Source organism: Heterodontus francisci, chromosome 31 (genome assembly GCF_036365525.1).
Source record: "Heterodontus francisci isolate sHetFra1 chromosome 31, sHetFra1.hap1, whole genome shotgun sequence".
Taxonomy (NCBI): Eukaryota; Metazoa; Chordata; class Chondrichthyes; order Heterodontiformes; family Heterodontidae; genus Heterodontus; species Heterodontus francisci.
In genome coordinates, this window is record NC_090401.1 from 18,922,615 (window position 1) to 18,940,450 (window position 17,836).

At 42.4% G+C, this 17,836-nt stretch overlaps 1 protein-coding gene across 5 annotated transcripts in view; it reads left to right on the forward strand.

Annotated features, from left to right (window-relative positions):
- The window catches only part of inpp5b (inositol polyphosphate-5-phosphatase B), a 192,365-nt gene that overhangs the window by 76,128 nt on the left and 98,401 nt on the right, over nucleotides 1–17,836 (forward strand). Inside the window, exon 1 of one of the 5 annotated variants that reach the window (XM_068011150.1) lies at nucleotides 1,999–2,178. The exons of the other annotated variants lie outside the window; for them this stretch is intronic. The gene's annotated coding sequence lies outside the window, so the exon portion shown is untranslated. Of the gene's footprint in view, nucleotides 1–1,998; nucleotides 2,179–17,836 lie in introns of those variants that run through there. 5 annotated transcript variants of the gene reach the window in all.

Below are 17,836 nucleotides of genomic sequence, written 5' to 3' on the forward strand. Positions count from 1 at the left end.
AATATGAATTGAAAAAGTGAAGTTGTTGTCATGGATCAGTGTCAAGGTGGCATCAGGGACCTGAAAATCTCCAGAGAAATCAGACAATACTTTAATTGTTTAAACTCACCTGAAGACCTTTTGTCTCTGCTGCATGGGAATGCTGTCACAGAATGTTTGCTCATCAAAGTGAATCCGACCGTGATAAGAACAGATACCTGAATGCTCCACTATATGTGGCATTTGATAAGACTGCAGAGGAATTAAGGGATATGTGGATTGGGCGGGAAAGTAGAGTTGAGGGCGAGGGTCAGACACGATCTTATTAAATGGTGAAGCAGGCATGTCTTCGTCCTGCTCCGATTTCTTATGCACCAAACTAGCTTCTGGTGGAAAATAATTTATGTAATATTTTGTGCTGTTAAGTACAAATTTATTTATTGTTTTTAAAACAGTTGTCAGCTTGGCTTGGTTGTTTGTGCTGAATTACAGTTTAGTTTTTTTAGTTTTAGAGATACAGCACTGAAACAGGCCCTTCGGCCCACCGAGTCTGTGCCGACCATTAACCACCCATATATATACTAATCCTACACTAATCCCATATTCCTACCACATCCCCACCTGTCCCTATATTTCCCTACCACCTACCTATACTAGGGGCAATTTATAACGGCCAATTTACCTACCAACCTGCAAGTCTTTTGGCTTGTGGGAGGAAACCGGAGCACCCGGAGAAAACCCACGCAGACACAGGGAGAACTTGCAAACTCCACACAGGCAGTACCCAGAATTGAACCCGGGTCGCTGGAGCTGTGAGGCTGCAGTGCTAACCACTGCGCCACTGTGCCGACAGGTTGAAGGTTTTAACCCCATACCAGGAAACATGTGAAGAGTGCGGCATTGTTGCAGGTGTTGGTCTTCGGAAAAGGCAATACCGTACGACTGTACGAATTAGGAACAGATGTAAGCCATTCAACCCGTCAAGCCTGCTCCACCATTGAATTAAGATCATGGCTGATCTGTTTCTGTCTTGAATTCCACACTCCCATCTACTGTTGATAATCTTTGATTCCCTTACCTAACAAGAATCTATCTACCTCCGCCTTAAAAATATTCAGTGACCCCGCCTCCACCTTCCAAGGCAGCGAATTCCAAAGTCGCACAACCCTCTGAGAGAAAAAAATTTCTCCTCGTCTGTCCTAAAAGGCTGACCCCTAATTTTCAGACAGTGCCCCCTAGTTCAGGACTCCCCCACAAGAGGAAACACCCCCTCCAGATTCACCCTGTCAAGACTGTTCAGGATCTTATATACTTCAATCAAGTCTCCCCTCACTCTTCTAAACTCCAATGAAAACAAGCCCAGTCTGTCCAACCTTTCCTTATAGGACAACCTGCTCATTCCAGGTATCAATCTAGTAAACCTCCTCTGAACCGCCTCCAACACATTCACATCCTTCCTTAAATAAGGAGATCAAAATTTCACACCGTATTTGAGATGTGGTATCACCAATGCCCTGTATAATTGAAGCATAACATCCTTACTTTTATTTTCAGTTCCTCTCCTAATAAAGTTTTGAGATGGATTTTAACAGTCCCATTGCATTATTCCAAAGTGCAGAGGGGGCTTGGTCTGCTGGCCAACATCACCAAGGAGTGATTCACTGGTTAATTTGTTTAGTAGCCATTGGTGGGATCTTTGTGTAAACAACGTGGTCACCGGTGCTGCCTGATAACAGTCACTGCTTTTCAAAAGTAACCGTATGTGAAGTCTGTTGAGATATATCCGAGAAGCACAAACCACATAAATGCAAGCATTTCCTTCGCGTTCAACAATGTTTTTTTGCTTTTGTGGTTTCATGAGGTTGCTGTGTTTTACATGATAGTGTGCAGCAAAGAAGCTGTTAAGTTACACAACTGGTGCTGGACTCCTTTTTTTCTTTAACAGTAATCACTAACCTTCAGAAATTTAACTCTTTAATTTGTGTGGTAGGAAATTTTGTAACATAATGGCGTATAAGTTCAAGTGCAGCCAAAAAACGGGTAGGCCCAAGGCACATGTAATGTTGGGCTTTAGGGCTTCATTATCATTGAGGTTGCACACTGCAGATATTTAATGGGTATCTCTAGGCAACTCAACAAAAAACAGGGCTTGAAGATTAAGCTGTGGGGTAGGGGAGCAGTGGCTGGCTTCGCGTTCTTGTAAGTATATTTTTTAAACAGTTACCTTCATTGTGGCTTGCAGTGATCCCTTTAAGGACTGTCTGTATTGCTGCATGCAGATCTAGATTTCCGAAATGCATCTGTTTCAGCTTCATTCAGGGCAACCAGATAATTCAGAGGGGGCCTCAAAAGGACGATAAGCCCCTTATTTGAATATGAAAAGAGCCTAATGCCTGTTTCAGGCTTGGGTTCTGGATGCCTTTTATTTTTGCCGACACCAATATGGCAGTTTGCACATTTCTGCCTTTTAATTCGTGTGTACTTCCTTCCTGTCATATTGGAGGTTTAGGAAGCTGTTTTGCAGTGGAAAAACAGGAGCGCAGCCAAATTGTCAGTTTCCTTGCTTATCTGGGTATGGAGGCAAAATATCGGAAAGTTTTAACAGGGCCGAGAAATGTTATTACCCTGAATGCCTGGATCCTGTCTTGTTAATACAGTGGCAACATGATGGGTAATTAAGTAAGCACCACAAAAAAGGAATTTGTGAAATATGAATGAATCTCTGATCAGTAAAAGCAATCCCATATTCTGTTTATGGAAGTATAAGATTGCTACTCAATACCACGTGTAGAGAATGTGCCTCTATTGTCCTCAGTAGAAGGGAATTGATACTTGTCTCTATCCTGAAAGGAGTGACTGCTGCATTAATTTCATGCTCCTTATTCAGTTTAAGGATGAGCCAAGACACAAGGTGCATATCGATAAAGCTGGAAGGAAGCTTTAAGTCAGTAATGTGGTTATAAAGGCGAAAAGCGAGGGAAATGTAAAAAGCTAAAGTTTTGTTAAGTTAATCAAATTGAAAGAATAAACTGATGTGTTTTTATAGGGAGAAGAGTAAACTAAAACCTGTTTGAGTTTTCACAAATCACTGATAAAATAATGTGTTTGAAAACTATTTTTACGCAGTTGCTTCATGTGTTTATAGGTTATGTGTTTATAGTATATCAAAGCAATGTTTCTATTAAATCTATCTGAATAGAGCATGCCTTTTTAACTCAATTGAGTATTTGCACTATAGCGATGCTGCTGGCAGCAACAGTATAATATTAATGTGGCAGCACTAGTGTCTTTAGGTGTGTCACTTCAGTCTTGTGTGCAAGTTTCCAGAATGTTCTTGTGGGGCCAGAGTCTCTGTCCACCCCATGAAACAGTTTTCATGGTTGGTTGGGGTGCAGGAGCTGGGACTCTAAACATGGGAGTTTACATGCCCCGACTCAGTCAGTCCAGGCATTTCGGCTGAACCACCAAAGGTTATAGGGAACGGAACAGGCACATCGCAGCACTTGGAGATGCAGCACCTGGTGAATTTGTAAGGCCTTGTGTTTATCAACCCTCAAAATCTCTGCTACGTTTTTGCCTTTTGTCATAAGCAAGATATCCCATGGCATTTCACAAAGGAATGGTTGGACCTAAGCAGCAGTATGAGAATGAGGTGGAATGATTAGCAGAGAGATAACTGAAGGTCTAGTTGGTTGGTTGGCATCCTTTCATCTAAGGTAGATGATGGACACCCAGCAAACAATCCTTTTAGGTGGGGTATCTTCTCTTGGTGTGCCTTTGCTGATGGCTGTGAAGGCCGATCCTTGAGAGGCAGGTTCTGTCACAAGTGTCGCACGTGAAGCTGCCAAGTGACAGAGTTGTTTACAGCATTGGTATCTGTTGCCAAGCTGCTGTAGCCATTGGTTGTCATGGTAGTGTATGCCAGTCCACAGGATGTGTTGCCATTTTCCTCTTTCGCCAGCTAGTGTCTCCCAGGTGTGATAGTCAACATTTAGGGCCTTCATATCATGTTTGCAAGCATCCTTTGGGTCTGGTTGAAGAGATGCGTTTTCTGGAGGCTTTTGAAGGAGGGTAGTAATGTAGCAAGGCCAGAAGGCTGAGACGTTAATTCCAGACTACAGGGAGTAATTGCTGCACTGATGGTAAAGTAGATCTGGATCCTGTCAATCTATGACACTCAAGGTAACAACTCGATACATAAGAGTGTAAAACCTTTCTGTGTGTGAGAAGGAGAGACAACTCTTTTGTCTGTACCAACAAATACATTTTCTACTGCAATTTGCAATCTTCTGTAAAATAATTAACTTCAGGGCGGCACAGTGGCGCAGTGGTTAGCACCGCAGCCTCACAGCTCCAGCGACCCGGGTTCAATTCCGGGTACTGCCTGTGTGGAGTTTGCAAGTTCTCCCTGTGTCTGCGTGGGTTTCCTCCGGGTGCTCCGGTTTCCTCCCACATGCCAAAGACTTGCAGGTTGATAGGTAAATTGGCCATTAGAAATTGCCCTTAGTATAGGTAGGTGGTAGGGAAATATATAGAGGGATAGGTGGGGATGTGATAGGAATATGGGATTAGTGTAGGAGTAGTGTAAACGGGTGGTTGATGGTCGGCACAGACTCGGTGGGCCGAAGGGCCTGTTTCAGTGCTGTATCACTAAAACTAAATAAAAAAACTAAAACTAATGACCTTTTGGGAATTGACTGTCCTAAAGATTACATTAGTCCATGCTGAATACAGTGTGATTAACTTTACATACAAAACAAAGCTTAATCAGACTCCATTGTTTCTTGATTACATTTGGGACTCTTGACTGTTAGCATATTATAATTAATCACCTTAGAAATAATGAAGTCATATAATGGCCCCTGATATAATTTCCTGTTCTGGATTGTATCTGGGTTCAAGTCTAAAGCAGACTGATAGCTTCTTCAGTTTTACCAGAAAATGTCAGATTAGCAATTTGTTGAATTTGACTACCCTTTGGACTTCAATTTAATGCACTACATGCCTCCTCCCCCACCCAAACAGACAATGACCCTGAGAGCTTGACTTATTGCCTCAATGTGCCTCAGTTGTCCTCAGTAGAAGGTAATTGATTCTTGCCTCTATCCTGGAAGGAGTGACTGCTGCATTAATTTCAAGCCCCTTATTCGGTTTAAGGATAAGAACCATGATACAAGGTGCATATCGATAAAGCTGGAAGGATGCTGGCTTTATTCCATACATTACTTTCAGTTTGCCTCTTGTGTGGATTAAAAGGACATAAAATTGAATTGATAATTAAAACAGTCAGGCCTATTTTCCTGTGCTTTTTGTTTGTGCAGCACTTATCCCTCATGCAAATTACAGTAAAAAGAGGAGCGGATGTCACCACCACCAAGCAATCTTCCCCTCCCTTCCCCGTCAGCATTCAAAAGGGACTGTTCCTTCTGCGACACCCTGGTCCACTCCTCCATCATCCCGACACCTTGTCCCCTTCCCATGCAATTGGAGGAGGTGTAAACCCTGCCCTTTCACCTCCTCTCTCCTCACCATCCAAGGCTCCAAATACTCCTTCCAGCTGGAGCAGCGATTTACTTGTACTTCTTTCAATTTAGAATACTGTATTCGCTGCTCACAATGCAGTGTCCTCTACCTTGGGCAGACCAAATGCAGCGGAACACCTCCGCTCAGTCCACAATCATGATCCTGAGCTTCTGGTTGCTTGCCACTTTAATTCACCACCCTGCCCTCATACCCACATTTCTTTCCTCGGCTTGCTGCAGTGTTCCAGTGAAGCTCAATGCAAGCTTGAGGAATAGCACCTTATCTTCTGATTAGGCGCTCTACAGCCCTCTGGACTCAATATTGAGTTCAACAACATCAAACCACAACCACCAATTCGATTTTTTTTTTTTACCATGCACAGGTCTTAGACTGGTTTTTCATGTTTTTGCTTTCTGACAGAGCTGTTGATTATTCTGCTATTACCACTCTCTGTACAAATGCTTTGTCTTTTACTATGGCCTTTGCCTTACGTTCTATGAAATCTTGTCCCTTAATTTCTCCAGCCCTCCATTCTATCTCAGACCTTTGCTTTTGTTCTTCTCCCAACCGCCCGCCCCGCCCCCCCCGACACCCTTTCAATTGCTGAAAGCCTATTACATTTCTAACCTTTGCCAGTTCTGATGAAAGGTCGCAGACCTGAAACGTTAACTCTATTTCTCTCTCTACAGATGCTGCCAGGCTTGCCGTGTATTTTCAGCACTTCCTGTTTTTATTTCAGATTTCTGAAAATCTGCAAAAGTCAGTCAATATCAATATGATTAGAAATTGTGAAATTAAGGATATGAATCCTGGGGACCTTTATCGTTTACTTGTATGGTTTTAACAAGGCTTTGTTACCATTGTACCTGTTTACAAATCAGTCTCAAGCAATTGTGATATTTTACATTATTGACTAACGCTAATGTTAGTGTTGAGGATGGGACCTTTTCTTAATCTGGGACCTGCACCAAGCACATGTTTGTCAGAGTAATGCTGCTACAATGTGCCTAAACTCCGAATGTGTTTGCCTGCTACTTTCGTTTCTCAATAGATGTTAGATTGTCAGTTATAGCCGAGTCATGCACACTTTTGTGCTGTGTTTTCAGACCAAGTAGGATCTAATTGAATGGCTGCCCCAAACTTATTTGAAGATTATCTCCTTAAAGTTGATCATAACTCTTGCTATGTTTGTTAAATGGGGGATACCTCACTTAGTTTTCTTCGTCCATTTATTTTGTGATTGATTTGTGCTGCATTGTCTGAGTTCATTTCCTGAAAGTTTTTATTCTTTCCATTGACATTTAAAAGAAACTCCTTCCGTACTTAGTTCGTATGGTTCCAGTTTCACACACTTGATTTTCATGTGAAAAGGGAAACCCATTGGGCTGTTTGCTCAATTCAGCGATACAGTAGCCGAGCAAATCAGCAGGAAATGCTTTCCATCGACTAGTGCTGCCATTTTTATTTGAAGTATCTTTTGGGTAAACTGCAACCCGGGAAATGTAATCCAGCTTTAATGTTGAAATCCAGCGCTCTCCTGGTGTTAGCTTGCAGAATCTCACCAAAGAAGGAACATGTCACTATGCAGAAAAAAAATGACAGATTAGTCTAAAAGGAATTGCTGACCTTAAGAACAGTCAGATACAAACCACTCTACTTTTAACTTCTGCCTCTGTATGTCCCCAAGTGAAAATGCCCCAGCCATTTTGAACCAAGGAAATCCCGTTATTATCTAGGCCTAAGAAATTGTCTTGTTATAGCCTTATTAAACTAAGGAATGATAAGTAGGAACATAATCTGTCAGGGCAATAAGTCTGTCCATTTTTGATTGATGTCAGCCCACTCCACCTACTGGCCTGCTCACGATAGTTAGTTAATAAGGATATATGTATGTAAAATGCCATAGGAATAGGATATATGAATTGCGCGCACTATTAAAGTCTTGATTCACTCAGTAATAGCACTCTTGCATAGGAGTTAGAGAATTGTGAACTGACAAGCCATAGACTTGAACACATTATCTAGGCTGACATTTCAGTGCAGCACTGAGGGAGTGCCAGATTGTGGGAGGTGCCGTCTTTCAGGTGAGATGTTAAACTGAAGAGATGTGGGGCAGTTCTCTCAGTGGACTGTCTAATATCTATCCAGTATAAACAGGTTATCTGGTCACTTATATCATTGATGTTTGTGAAACCTTGGTGTGCACAAGTTGGCTGTCTCATTTCCATTAACTTCTTAAAACTTACTTCCTGGGCTTTGGGAAGTACTGAGGATGTTCACTATATCAATGTAAATTATTTCCAAGGATTGATTTTGGGTTGATTATTGATGCTTCACTGATCATTTTTATTAACGGCCAGGATGATATTGAGGCCATTGGATTTATTGACCATTGTAGTGGAGTTTCCCAGGGGTCAGTTTTGGGATCCTTGCTTTTCCTGATATATATTAATTACCTAGATCTTGGTGTACAGGGCACAATTTCAAAGTTTGCGGATGATATGAAATTTGGAAGCATTGTGAACTGTGAGGAGGGTCGTGTAGAACTTCAAAAGGACATAGACTAGTTGGTGGAATGGGCAGACAGGTGGCAGATGAAGTTCACTACAGAGAAATGTGAAGTGATACATTTTGGTAGGAAGAACATGGAGAGACAATATAAAATAAAGGATACAATTCTAAAGGGGGTGCAGGAGCAGAGGGACCTGGGTGTATATGTGCATAAGTCATTGAAGGTGGCAGTGCAGGTTGAGAGAGCATTTAATAAAGCATACAGTATCCTGGGCTTTATTAATAGGGACACAGAGTACAAGAGCCAAGAGATTATGTTGAACTTGTATAAGACATTAGTTTGGCCTCAGCTGGAGTATTGTGTCCAGTTCTGGGCATCATACTTTATGAAGGATATGAAGGTATTAGAGAGGGTGTGGAAAAGAATCACGAGAATGGTTCCAGGGATGAGGAACTTCAGTTATGAAGATAGATTGGAGAAGTTGGGACTGTTTTTCTTGGAGAAAAGAAGGCTGAGAGGTGATTTGATAGAGATATTCAAAATCGCGAGGGGTCTGCACAGAGTAGATAGGGCGAAACTATTCCCAATCGTGAAAGGATCGAGAACGAGAGGGCACAGACTTAAAGTAATGGGTAAAAGAAGCAAAAGTGACAGGAGGAAATACTTTGTCATGCTGCGAGTGATTAAGGTCTGGAATGCACTGCCTGAGTGTGTGGTGGAGGTAGATTCAATTAAAGCACTCAAAAGGGAATTAGCCTGTTATATGAAAAGGAAGAATGTGGTGGGTTACGGGGAGAAGGCGGGGGAATGGCACTTGGTGAAATGCTCATTAGGAGAGCTGGTACAGACACGATGGGCCGAATGACCTCCTTCTGCACTGTAACAATTCAAGATTCTGTGATATATTGGAACAAGTTAATCCAACGTGGTAAAGATCATTGATGAGGCCATATTTAGAATATTGTGTACATTTTAAGGCACCTAATCTTTAAAGCATCATTATGTTGGAAATGATTGATTGACTTGGAGCTCTGGGCTTTGAAGAGAGATCCACAGAGCTGAATTTATTTTCATTATTTCAAAGACTTTAGAGTGTAGATAATATGATGGCAGGCACCCAAAAATTTAAGCATGGAGGTCTCCAGGGCATCTAAGAGTCTCAGCATGCCCCAATATGAGTGAAAAGCACATTGAGGGCTGGGATCTAGCACACCAGACTTCCATTTAAATTAATTACCTCCCACAACAGTGCCTTTTGAAATGGGAACTGAATGGAAGATCACCTTTGAAAGACTTTATGAAACATTTTTGCACCATTGCCCTTTGCAACCCCCTTCCCCACAGTATTGGTGCTCCCAGTGTCTATTAACACCCCCCTCCCCTCCCCCACCCACGACTTCCTGCTCCATGTTTAGGCCATGTGCCTCACCCCTCCACCAGGAAAGTGACTAGTGCACTAGTGCTCGCAGTCTTTCAAATGGCAAGTTGGCCTTTATTACAAGGGGATTGGAGTACAAGAATAAAGAAATCTTGCGACAATCGTATAGTGCTTTGGTGAGACCACACCTGGACTACTGTGCGCAGTTTTGGTCTCCATATCTCAGAAAGGATATACTTGCTTTGGAATCGGTACAGCAAAGGTTCACGAGATTGGCTCCTGGGATAAGAGGGTTGTCCTATGATGAGAGGCTGAGTAACTTGGGCCTATGCTGTCTGGAATTTAGAAGAGTGAGATGTGTTCTCATTGAAACATATAATATTTGGAAGGGGCTTGACTGGGTAGATACTGAGAGTTTGTTTCCTCTCGCTGTGGAATCTAGAACATGGGCACAGCTTCAAGGTAAGGGGTCAATCATTTAGGATGGAGATGAGGAGAAATTTCTTCACTCAGCGGTTTGTGAATTTTTGGAATTCTCTACCCCAGAAGGTTGTGGATGCTCCGTCATTGAGTATATTTAAAGCTGAGATAGACATATTTTTGATCTCTCAGGGGATCAAGGGATATGGGGAGCGGGTGGGAAAGTGCAGTTGAGACAGAAGAATGGTGGAGCAGGCTCAAGGGGCTGTGTGGTCCACTCCTGCTGCTCTTATGTTCTTATGAACCAGTTGGTCACAGATGAGTATTTGGAACAAAAGCACAGTTGCAGCACATCAAACAGCGATCTAACACTAAAAAATAAAGATAAGGCTCATCAGGGTTGTGCTCGTGATAAGAGTTGTATTCTGTCATCAGTGCAATTACTCTAAGCTGTTATGCTATTTAGATACAACTGTGGATGAATTATAGGTTCATTTTTATAATTGAAAATGATGCCTGACGATTGGCAAGCATTAACCCCTAAAGGTTGCTTCCCTATCTCTCTTAATTAGGAGCCAATAAAAGGCTACCAATGGTGGAACCTCGGGCAGGTAACATTCAAATTGTGGGTCTTTAACCTCTCTTTTTGTTTAGCTCCCTTGACAACCTCCCCCACCCCTTGCCCTTTCCAACACGCTGTTAGTCACGTAACCAAGGTCTGGTCCCAGACATGAGTTTCTGTGCAGCATTGTCCCCTCCAAGGCCATATTCTGCAGCTGTGTGCTTATCTCTTGCTGGGAAGAAGCAGTCTGTGTCTCACTCTCATCTTTTCCCAGACACAATTCAAGAAATTTAGAAAACAAATGTTATAAAGCTGACAGTATATTCAAGCTACCTTATTGATTATTGTCAAAGTTTAATCGCATGGCTTTTGGCCAAGCTAATGTCACAATTGTCTGGTTAACATATTGAATAAATGCTTTGGCTAATAATAGAGTAGATGTTTGGAGAAGGCCTTTTCAAGGTGGCTGGGTTAACTTGAAATGATTGCCAGGAGTCATAGAGTCATACAGCACAGAAAAAGGCCATTCGGCCCATCGTGTCTGTGCCGACCATCAAAAATCTACCTATTCTAAACCCATTTTCCAGCACTCGGCCCGTAGCCTTGTATGCTATTGCATTTCAAGTGCTCATCTAAATACTTCTTTAAATGTTGTGATGGTTCCTGCCTCTATCACCTCTTCAGGCAGTGCTTTCCAGATTCCAACCACTCTTTGGGTGAAAAGTTTTTCCTCAAATCCCCTCTAAACCTCCTGCCCTTTACCTTAAATCTATGCCCCCTGGTTATTGACCCCTCCACTAAGGGAAAAAGTTTCTTCCTATCTAATCTATCAATGCCCCTCATAATTTTGTATACCTCAATCACGTCCCCCCTCAGCCTTCTCTGCTCCGAGGAAAACAACCCTAGCCTTTTCAGTCTCTCTTCATAGCTGAAATGCTCCATCCCAGGCAACATCCTGGTGAATCTCCTCTGCACCCTCTCCAGTGCAATCACAACCTTCCTATAGTATGGTGTCAAGAACTGTACACAGTACTCCAGCTGTGGCCTAACTAGCATTTTATACAGCTCCATCATAACCTCCCTGCTCTTGTATTCTATGCCTCGGCTAATAAAGGCAAGTATCCCATATGCCTTCCTAACCACCTTATCTACCTGTGCAGCTGCCTTCAGTGATCTATGGACAAGTACACCAAGGTCCCTCTGACCTTCTGTACTTCCTAGAGTTCTACCATCCATTGTATATTCCCTTGCCTTGTTAGTCCTCCCAAAATTCTCAAATCCCTTCACCTGAGTTCCACTTGGTTTCTCCACTCACAATGTGGTGAGAATACCAGATTATTTTGATGGTCAAATGGAGTTGTTAGTTATGTCTTCTGCATCAGATGCACCAACTTGAATTCATACTTATTAAAAAGTGGGAGCATAAATAAACCTGTTTTTCCTTTTCTTTTCCCCTGCACTAGATTTAGGGTGCATTTATATTGCAAAATAGTTTCTAATTGAAACCATTTGGGTTTGACATCACATGGACTCAACCCAGGCACTTTTTAAACTGGACTGATGCTCTTGCACTAAACATATACATTTGAATTCCTGGTAGAATTGCTTAGCGAGTATGTATTTACTGGCACACTTGGAACTCTGCCCCGGGCTGAAAAATAGGAGCACGAATCATACAGTTTAAACTGGGTACTATCTGGCTGGAACTGATAATGTAGCTACTGGTTTCTGACCTGGAGTTACTGTAAAAATGCACTTCAAAAGTATTGTTCTACAAAAGTCCCATACCCATTCATGCTAAGTTTTCTAGACACTGCTCTCAGAGAATTGGAATTTATCTTGCCAACAGATAGTATTGTTTTGCTTTATGACAGTTCTCAGAGCTATGGTAAAAGAGTGGGGAGGGAGACAGAAAGGAGGGGAATAATCTGTAGGAACAATGCTTTCAATTGCTGTAAAAGCTCTACAAGCTTGTGAACACAAACCTGTGTATTTACAGGTGCTAAAAGTGGAAGAAAGTTATACGATTCTGCAGTTCAGATTTCACATATAACCCATAAGGCAGAGCAATATTAACTTGGATGTGTCTGTAAGGTGGCTCTCTTTATGCTGTTTGAAGCTGAGTCCTAAAACAGAGACTTTTATATTGAAATCCAGATGGCTGCACATGTTTAGTTGATTGGTGCGACTTTCTGCATTTGCTTTTTTGTTTTTCTTGTGTTTCAGATGGCATCTCCAAAACTGATGGAAACCACATTTGCTACCAAGTTTATCAAAACTCATCTTTTTCCGTCCTGTAATCCAGTGATGTTTATTATAGAACAGTACTAAGTAATGCTTTGTCACATAATTTGAGATACAATTCTCAATTCTCTACAAGGCTAAGGTCAAATGATCAAATCCATACATTGGCAGGAGTTAAATATTATAGCTTAATACACCTACAGTTAGTTCAAAGTGAATGGCTGCAAAATTAAGCTCTGTAGTGACTGTCGTTTCAATGCTATATGCCATACTGGTAGTAAAATGATGTCTGTGCTACAAATGCACACTTCTGGGAAGGTGCAAACCAGCTTGGTGAGGGTGTTAACGCTGGTGTTGGGAGTGTGCGCTGGAAGCATGCAGGATAGGCAAATCAGTGTACCACTGATTTGAGGCAAGCACTGCCATTTTTAACCTCACCGCTTCAGCTACACCCTCTCTTAAAAATGCAGAGTTGAACATGTACTCAGCAGCAGGAAGAACCCAACCCCTCACCAGTGCGATTTAAAGGGATCATCAACAACTTGCAGGTTAGTTGCTGATTAGAATTATAGAAAGTTTAAGGCACAGAAAGAGGCCACTTGGCCCATCGTGTCTGTGCTGGCCGAAAAATTATCCACCTATTCTAATCCCACCTTCCAGCATTTGGTCCGTAGCCCTGCAGATTACAGCACTTGAGGTGCATATCCAGACTCCTTTTGAATGAGTTGGTAATTTCTGCCTCAAACACCCTTTCAGGCAGTGAGTTCCAGACCCTCACCACCCTCTGGGTGAAAAAGTTTTTCTTCATCTCTCCTCTAATTTTTTTACCAATCACTTTAAATCTGTGTCGCCTCGTCGCTGACCCATCTGCTAAGATGAATAGACCCTTCACCTCCACTCTATCCAGGCCCCTCAAAATTTTGTACATTTCAATCAGATCTCCCCTCAGCCTTCTCTGTTCCAAAGAGAACAACCCCAGCTTATCCAATCTTTCCTCATAGCTGCATCCATATATGGATTAATTTCTACTCCGTTTGTTTCAGTTGGTGGAAGTACAAGGTGGTTTGAAGAGTTGGGTAAAGGTAGTGAAGTCTGCAGGGAGTGGTCCTACACATGCAGAAGGCCTTGGTTGTGAACGCAAGTGTTCTGGTCAGGCCACTTGCTGCTAGTCATGGGTGCTATAATTGCAATTCCTATTGGGCTGCAATATGAGAGGGAGATGGTGCAGAGGCAACAAAGAAGAGGTCAAGCTGCTCACAGAGGGAGGAGGAGACGGGGGTGAATGGCTCACAGTGGGAGGCTTTATCCATCTAGAGTCTTCGTGGAGCACTTCTCTTACTTCCAGGCTTTCTTCAGCCAGCAGCAATGTATGCATCTGCATTTTACGAAGGAGGTTCTTGCTGTCTATGTGGATGAGGGCAGTTGCAGGGTGGATGAGCAAACTGTCCATGTTACCATGGGACTTTAAACTAGTAAATGGGGGGGGAGGGCTCAGGTGAAAATTGTAGTCTATTTTATAGTTTGAAAACAAACAAAATGGAAGAGAGGAGAGTAACAGAGATTGTGTTTTGGGCACTACAGGTAAGGGGAAAGCTAAAGGATTTAAAGGAATAAAACCAGGCAAGAGAAATAAGAAACGTGTAAGTAAAGCATTAGAGCAGAAGGCCAGGTTAAGGTGTATGGTCCAAATAAGCGTTCTTTATGCAACACACACAGAGTATAAGGAACAAACTGAATGAATTTTAGACTCATTAATTCAATTTGGAAGGTATGACATGGTAGCCATTACTGAAACGTGGATGTAAGATGGTCAGGACTGGGACCTAAATATACCAGGTTATAAGGTCTTACAGGTAAGATGGGGAAAATGGTAGAGGGGAAGAAATGACCTTAATGATTAATGATGAAATCACTTCAGTGGTTAGAGAGGATATAATGAGAGGTAAATAGGCTGTGGAGAGTTGGAAAGGATAAAGGAAAGTATGAAAGACTGTAGTGGGAGTTGAGTATGGCCCCCAGGTAGCAGCTATGAAGCAGTAGATTGTATAAATGCAGAGATTAGACCAAACCTGTATCAAAGGTAGAATGATTTTATGGGCGATTTTAACTTTGATGTATGTTGGGACAAGCAGACCAGCACATGTCAGAGAGGTGAATTTCTTGAGTCTGTCCAGTTTAGTTTTCTGCTGCAATATGTCCTGGAACCAACAAGGGGACATTCCAAATTAGATTTAGTGAAGAACCAGATTTAGTTAACAACCTAACTGTGTGTGAACAATTATCTAATCGTGATCAAAATATGATTGATTAAACATAGTGTTTGAAAGGGAGAAATGCAAAACAACTACTAAAATTCTAAATTTAGGTAAGGCCAACTTCAATGGGATAAGACAGACCAGAATTTTCCTGGGCCCATAGAGGTGGGCTTGAAAGCAGATTGGCGGGCTGACGCATGCTCACCTGAGGGCGATTTCGCCAGAGGCGGGTGAGCAATGGCAGCAGCTACCTGCCCTGCAGCAACAGATGGCCAATAATGAGCAATCAAGAGCCTAACGAGGGGGTGGGAAGAACTCTGCCAGGATCTTCCCAATGTTGGAGCTTGCTCCCACTGAGTGCCAAGCCTGGCATCTCTGTGTAGGCGGCCTCCTGGCCAGAGGCTCCATGCCCTAATTGCAGGGCTGCAGGGAGGAACGGCCGCACCTTGGCCTAAGCTATTCCTCTGGAGGGGTTTTCCCTTTGCTCCAGTTGGCCTACTGACTTTGTCCCTCTTGATTTTATCAATTTTATTCACACTTCCGAGGGCTGCTCCATTTTGAGGCACCCTCATGGTGTCCTTTCTGCCTGAACTGCGCCCATCTCTCCCAGTGAGGCTGCTGGGCGACCCCAACAGCGGGCCCTCTGATTGGCTCTGCAGCCTCAGGAACCTGCCTGCCATCCTTAATTGGGCGGTGGACGCAGAGGCAGCTATTTAGCCCCTCCCGCAAGATTGTGCCAGAGTGCACACAGCAGACCCAGAAATGATCCCTGAAAATAAACTATCGCCATGAGATTCCGCCCAGCGTGTGCACAGTAAACTGGGCGAATCGATCAATGGGTAAAAAAAAAGTAGATCAGTGGGAGATGTTCAAAAAAGTATTTGTGATACAGGACCAGTTTATACCTCTAAGGGGCAGCTGCTGTACTTGCCAAAAAAAACAGCCATGGGCAACTAAAGAATTAAGAGACAACATAAAACCAAAGAGAAAAAGCTTACCAAAGTGCAAAAAGTAGCACAGATCCTGGTGAACTGGAAAGATACAAAGGACAGGAAAGGGTGACAAAATAAATAAGAGTTACAAAAGAGGTATGAAAAGAAATTTGGACGGGGTATTAAAATCAACACAAAATATTTACAATTACATCAGGAAAAAGTTAGTCAAACACGATTTGTCTTTAACAAATCCATGATCACTTTCATTTATTTGTCCATACTTTTCCAAGTACCAATTAATTTTGTCCTGGGCTGTTGTCTCCAAGAAGTTCTTCCACCGCCGATGTTAGACTGACTGGCCTTAGTTGCTAGGTTTATCCCAATCCCCTTTTTTGAACAGGGATGTAATATCTGCAATCCTTTGTCCTCTGGCACCACCCCCCCTATCTAAGGAGGATTAGAAGATTTTGGAAAGCCTTTATAATTTTCACCCTTAGTTCCCTCAGTAATCTAGGGTACATCCCAGATTATGTACAAAACTTCTCTAAGACGACCCCATTAAAATCATTTATTCTCCATGGAAAATGAGACTCTGCAAAGTCGTCTTTGTCCTTTCTCTCCCAATGGTAAAGTAAGAGAAATACCAGAATATCTTTCCAGTTTCATCTACATGATTCATCCTTCACCAGTAGCCTTCCTTGGCAAACATGGTGCCAGATGTTCATGTGCCGCTCAGCATTTGGCCATCTGCATCAGAGTTTATCCTTTGCCCTCAAGGCTGTTACTAATCCAGACCATCACACAACTCTCTTTTTAAGGAATGAGAACAGAAAGTGCCGGAAATACTCAGCAGGTTTGGCAGCATCTGTGGAGAGAGAAACAGAGTTAACGTTTCAGGTCTGTGTCCTTTCATCTGTCCTGTTTTGAAGGATATTGATTGACACTGCAATAACTACTTTGGCTAGGCCTCTGCTCCGTATTCTCTCTCTGGATGTGAGGTGGAATCTTGAGCAGATTGAAGTAATTAAATAAAACCTGATAAAAAACAGAGTGCGAAAGGAAGGATCATTTATGTAGTTGTTCGGGATACACATATTTCCCTTAAACTGATGCTTGCAATGAGTCTGAGCTCTGCAGGTCAATGTCATCTGGTCCAGCTGAGCCCAAGGATTAGAATGAATTAAATAAAAGCCTGTAGGCGGTTTTGTTTATTATCTGGTTCTGAATTTGCAGGAACTTGTTTTTTTGACCTTGGTGTTTTCTTTCTCCTGTGGGAGAGTAATGTTGTTTGCATTCAACATATTTCCGAGGTAGTTCTGGTTATTAAGCAAGTACACATTGTTCCATGGTGACCATTTCCTCAAATGGAATGCTACAGTAAGTATTCTAAACGATAAGCTGGACAATTCTTGTGCCTATCCATGGGCTATAATCTAGGTTAAGGAATTCTCCTAAATTCAGGTTATGTGTTTGCACTGATCCAAGTCTGTCAAGAGAATATAAAGTGATGAGCAGAAAATAATAAGGTAGCAGTGCTGAAATGGCTATGGATCGGAAGGATATGATGGGGTGGTTAAGAATTGCAGCAGTGTTCCTGGGACAGGAAGTTTTTTGAACTCGCATCTCTTTATGGTACAATTGTAAACATAGAGCAGATTTACTAGGTACATTAGTGGAGGAAAGAGGGTAGTTGTGCTTGCTTATGGTAGCACAAGATACCTGATTCATGTCTCAATATTGCTTTAAACCACAGGCCAACAACAGTTTCTAAGTTTGTTGGGGCAGCATTGCTGCTGGCCATTAACTCCACGAGTGTTCACCACCGACCCTACCGTGCTGTGGCGAGCAGAGCTGAATACAGCACTCCCAGTGTGGTCTAACCAATCCATTGTAAAGCCTTAACATAACTTCTGCATATTTGTATTCAAGTGTTATGTGCAAGCACCATGGTGACTTTTTTAAATTGATTCACCCCTTCACGTGCATTGAAAATAAACAGTCTTCATCTCTGTGCCAATGCATCTCCAT